The sequence below is a fragment of the Dendrobates tinctorius genome, unplaced genomic scaffold (assembly GCF_039654945.1).
Source record: "Dendrobates tinctorius isolate UK_male_01 unplaced genomic scaffold, ASM3965494v1 ptg000036l, whole genome shotgun sequence".
Taxonomy (NCBI): Eukaryota; Metazoa; Chordata; class Amphibia; order Anura; family Dendrobatidae; genus Dendrobates; species Dendrobates tinctorius.
In genome coordinates, this window is record NW_027361704.1 from 32,961,600 (window position 1) to 32,967,602 (window position 6,003).

At 40.5% G+C, this 6,003-nt stretch overlaps 1 protein-coding gene across 2 annotated transcripts in view; it reads left to right on the forward strand.

Moving 5' to 3' along the window:
• LOC141087923 (follistatin-related protein 4-like) overlaps window positions 1-6,003 on the forward strand; it is a 1,467,590-nt gene that overhangs the window by 536,152 nt on the left and 925,435 nt on the right. The window lies entirely within an intron of this gene.

Genomic DNA, 6,003 nt, shown 5'->3' on the forward strand with positions numbered 1-6,003 from the left:
GTTCCCTATGATCTGATTCTATCACAGGCAGGGCCGGCCTTAGACTCCCCCCCGCCAGTGCTGACGCATTCAGCTATACCAGCATCTATGATGCCGGTACAGTTCAAAGCAAAGATGGAGGATAGAGCATCAGCTGATGCTCCCTCTCCCATCATTCACCTCTGCCTCTGACACTGCGGGTGCGTGATGATGTCACTTCATCGCATACCTGCTGTGTGCCGGGCAGTGCAGCTGCTGAGACTGGAGCCGAGCCAGGAGCAGTGCGGGGCACGAGGAGAGGTGAGGATTGTGGGTTTTTTTAAATATATCAATGAGTGAGTACTGGACTATGGGGCCATTCCTGGGGGGGCTACACTATATTCCATGGGGAGATGGGCTGTATTATATTCTATGGGGTGCTACATTATATTCTATGGGGGGTTGTATTAAATTTGTTATATTCTATGAGGGGTGATTGTATCATACTCTATGAGGGGGCAACATTGTTTTCTATGGGGGCTGCATTATATACTATGTGGGGCTAGATTACATTTTAGGTGGCTTCAGTATTCTCTATGGGGTGGCTATATTATATGCCATGGGGGTTGCATTATACTATACAGTATGAGGAGGGCTACATTTTATTTTATGGAGGAACTACATTATATTCTATGGGGGGCTGCATTATGCTCTATGAGGGGGCTACCATATATTCTATGGAGGGACTGAATTATACTATATAGGGGGCTGCATTATATTCTATGGGGGTTAGATTGTATTGTGTGGTGGGTTGCATTATACTAAGGGGGCTACATTATATTCTGTGGGGTGGCTGCATTATACTTTGTGGGGTGGCTGCGTTATACTTTGTGGGCTGCATCATACTGTATCGAGGACTATGGGGAATACATTATACTATATGAAGAACTATGGGGTGCAATATACTATGAGAAGTGAATTGTACTACATGGATGACTAAGTCAGTGCATTATACTATATGTAGCACAACGAGGAGCGTATTATACTATATGGAGGACTGATGAGTGTATTATACTATATGGGAGACTGAGCAGTGTATTTAATTATTGGAGGACTATGAGGAGTGTATTATACTATATGGAGTACTGAGAAGTGTGTTATACTATATGGAGGACTGAGCAGTGTATTTTAATATATGGAGGATTTTGAGGAGTGTATTATACTATGTGGAGGACTGAAGAGTGTATTATACTATATGGAGAACTAGGGGGCAAATTATATTATATGGAGGACTATAGGGTGTGCATTTTGCAATATGAAGGACTGTGGTGCACATTTTTCTATGTGGAGGACTATGGTATGTATTTTACTAAACAAGCAAAATGCTGCACATTTATCGAGTGATTGGATTGTTTATGAGGGAGCAAATAATCATTGTTCTCAGCAGCAGATTGCCGGTGTAAACTGTAGATGTGCTGCTGATAACATGATACTGTATGGAGACAGATTGATCTATTAGTGATTGTTCTGTCCCCATCATTCTTTCTCAGGTGGTGTAAAGAGGCCGGGAAGCAAGCAAACGACTATTGTTGATCACACTTGTTTAGCGGCCTGAACTCAGTGCATGTAACTATAACAGAAATGCTTTTGTATGATGTGCAATACGTTATCATTTGGGGCCCCATTTTAAACTTTTGCCTAGGGCCCCACTTTACCTAAAACCGGCCCTGACTATAAGAATATCAAAAAAACTTAACAAGCAAGCATGCTCGGATAAGATGTTATCCGAGAACGCTCGTGTCCTAGACAAGTATTTTCGGCATGCTTGAGTACCCGCAGCTGCATGTCTCGCTGCTGTTCTACAGCTGAAACACATGCAGGGATTGCATGATTGTTACTGCATGTATTGCAGTTGTCGAACACCTGGAAACATGCAGCCACAGTGACTCGAGCATTTTTTTTAAAGCACGTCGAATATACTCATCTAGGACAGGAGCATTCTCAAATAACGCCTCATCCAAGCGCGCACGCTAATCACATCACGAAACTTTTAATTTGCCATGTGTGCGGAAAAGCAATATTTCAGCTCCAAAGAGACTTTGTCAGTATTCTTATAGTCAAGTGTCTGCTTTTTGGTACTTATATTATTGGGTTACTAGACTGTACCCTGCAGTTTGGCATCTATCATCTCCTTTGTGTTTTAACTTGTGCTGCATCATCTTATATAATATAATATATAAAATACACACATTTTTTCTGACAAAACCAGAATATGGTGACTGTATGACTGTATGGAATGACTTGGTTATGCACTAATTATATCTATTATGGTGCTCCCAATATGTTTAGTTGCTTGCTAGAAGATGGCAGGTTTTATTGGAAGTTAAAATGATATCATTTTATGGGTATGTGCATATAAAATCTTTTTCAGGTGAATTCCACCTAAAATGGAAGAAACACTAAAAAAAACACCAAAAATACTTACCCTCTTAGTGACCACCAACACGACTTAAAACTGACCTGAGATATAAGACAATATCAACCCCAGATAGGTGTAATGTCAGGTTGTCAGCTGTAATTTCAGGATGTCAGCAGTACACTATAGCTGACACCCTGTTGCTTTAGTGACAATTAATGTTGTTCCAATCATAGCTGTTTAACCCATTAGATGCTGCTGTCAAAAGTGTATACAAGATCTAGATGCTTAATAGAGTGTGTGGGCTTACCTTTTAACCCCATCCTGGGATCATGATTGTGTGGTCCTGATGGCTGCATGGGAGTTCATGGACAAATAATGGCCTTAGGCCTCTTTAACACATCAGTTTTTTGCCATCAGTCGCAATCCAGAAGTTTTGGAAAAAAAACGGATCCGTCGCAGATTGTGAAAAACTGATGTGACGGATCCGTTTTTTCGCTGGATCCAACTGCCCTATCTGGTAAGAATAATTGGAGCATGCTCAGTTTAAAAAAACAGAATCCGTCGCTGGATTCCATCATTTGACGGACAGCGACCGATCCTGCGTCCATAGGTTTCCATTATAGCCAACGACGGATGGCGCTGGATCCGTTGCTGTCCAACTTTTTGACAGAGACAAAAAACGTTCCTTTGTGCGTCATCTCCGCTTGACGGACTCAAAATTTCCGACAGATCCAGTGAACGATGGACGAAACGTGGGCCATCCATCGCAATCAGTCGCTAATACAAGTCTATGAGAAAAAAAACGGATCCAACGACATCAGTTTTGCTCAAATTTCTTATATTTATATAAATAGAAGCATAACAAACCGATATTAATTTACCAGTATGCTTAAACATAATGTGTTATGAAAAAACAGGTTCAAAATCACTGAGATATATTGTAACATTTCTGTTAAGACATGATTAAGGCTAATGTGCACACGTAGTTTTAGGTGCTGCAGATTTTTCGGCGCGGATTTTGAAAATTCCGCAGGTAAATTCTCAGGTCAAAAGACCTGCGGATTAGCCTGCGGTTTAGCCCTGCGGTTTCACACCTCTACAATGGAGAAGGTGGGAAACCACAGGGGATTCTGCACAAAGAATTGACATGCTCCGGATTTGAACCCGCAGCAAATCCACGCGGAAAAATCCACAGCATGTGCACGGCATTTTTCAGATTACTATTGAAAACAATGGTACTGTACAACGCACCTAAATCTGCTGCAGACCCGCAGAGCCTGAAACGCTGCGGATCCGCAGCAGAATCTGCAACGTGTGCACATAGCCTTAGACACTCCGTTGAAACGCACAGGTCTGTGACCTCCTTTTTGTACTGTCTAATAGTCTACTGGTTCTTAAATGGAGCTCCTCCTATGGCTTGACTAAAAGCTAAGTTTTAAAAATATTTACAAGTTTCCTTTCTGAATTCCTCCTTCCTTTCTAAATTTCAGTTATTGCAACATGAAATGACAAGTCAGATTTTAAAAATTTGACCTGGTCATTAAGGAGTTACAGTGCATACATTCTGTGTTATGCATTTTCTATTAATCACTCCAGACTTCGAAAGCCGTGCAGCTGCTAAAAGTGACCTGTCCATTCTTCTGATGGCTTCCACTTGGAAGCTGCCACTATGATATACATGTAATTTAGGGATGAGTAAATAGCTTTGGATAAGAGCTTAACCAAACAGCTATAGCTCTTACCGAAAGCTGCATCAGGAACCCGGATACCTGGAGCGCTCCAGATGATCAGCTGTTAGGCGCCACAGCTGCATGTGTCACGGCTGTGTGACAATATATATGTATACCGTGGCACAGCTGAAGTGGTGCACAAAAAAGGTTCCCACACCAGAGTAATATATAAATAAATTTTTTGCACTCAACTTTTAATAGTAGATGAATTTTATTTGCAGTCACAATATAAACATTTCGGTCAATGCACTTTGACCTTCCTCAATATACCGACTGCTCTTGTATTATATGGATGGGTAACCTCAACATGAGAGGTATGATTGGTGACCAAAAAATGTCGTGAGTAAATTGTGTAGGGTCCTATTAAGTTCTGTGGTTAAATATAAAAGCACAGAATTTCATATCTTATGTGGCGTTAGATGCTGGCATCAGTTCACCATATGTATATATATAGAGAATAGCCAAATTAGACTACGTCTGCAATAAGTCGTGTCTATGTTTCCCTTTGTCTTTATCACCATATAGTGGCTTTCCAACATTGTTGACGCCGTGAACAAGCTGTGGACGCCGTGTTCCCCTGTGATAGGAGACACCACTATCCACCACCGACAGCATTGGTGTACAGACTTCTGAGTCCGGTTCACGTTGGAAAGCCACTATATGGTAACAAAGACAAAGGAAAACAGATACTATTAATATTGGAAAGCCTCTATATGGTGATAAAGACAAAGGGAAACACAGACACGACTTATTGCAGACGTGGTCTAATTTGGCTATTTTCTATATATATACATATGGTGAACTGATGCCAGCACCTAACGCCACATAAAATATGAAATTCTGTGCTTTTATATTTAACCACAGGACTCAATAGGACCCTACGCAATTTACTCACGAAATTTTGGGTCACCAGTCATACCTCTCATGTTGAGGTTACCCATCCATATAATACAAGAGCAGTTGGTATATTGAGGAAGGTCAAGGTGTATTGACCGAAACGTTTATATTGTGACTGCGAATAAAATTAATCTACTATTCAAAGTTGAGTGCCAAAAATGTATTTATATACGGCTGTGTGACAGTCACAACTCATGTATGGAGAGCCTGTTTGTTAGGTTCTCCATGCATGTGTTGTGACAGTGAAACAGCTGCTACACATGCAACTGCGGAGCTGAATAGCTGATCATCGGCAGCGCTCCAGGTATCCGGGTTCCCGACGCAGCTTTCGGTAAGCGCTATAGCTATTCGGTTAAGCTCTTATCCAAACCTATTTGCTCATTCCTAATGTAATTTTTTAAAAAATCACCTTTGGAAAAGCTGCTTAAGATGTCCAAGAAGATGCCAGAGAAGTTGCTTCAGGGAAAACAGCCCCGGTGTTTTACAAAAACATAATCTGCGTCTAAAATGATGCAGTCATGTTGTGGCCTAAAATATGACATGTGAACATTCCCTTAGGTTAATTTTTATTTTTTTACTTGGTCTTTAACTGTTGTAAGGTTTTTAACTCAGCTAATGTGTGAGACATTTATTAAAGTGGCTAAAAATTGGTATGTTTTGTTTTTGAAAATAAGTATATTTGGTATCTTGTATCTACTATTCATACATACGAATCCATTGGTGAAAACCATATCGGGGGCACATTGTTGGCGATCACTTGAGTACCACTTGGTAGATTACTTTTATTTACAGTGTAAGGATTTTGTGGAAGATGACATACTTTTGCATGAATTACTTTATTGCTACACTCACACTTAATCCATTATAACTTACAGCCATAAGATACTTTCTGTATAAGTGTTATTCATTTTTCCGGATCACCCACTATGGCTTTCCATTTGTGCAATTGTTTTGATTTGATGGCATGAAATTTGTGCCCCTTTTTAGCATTTTTTTGTA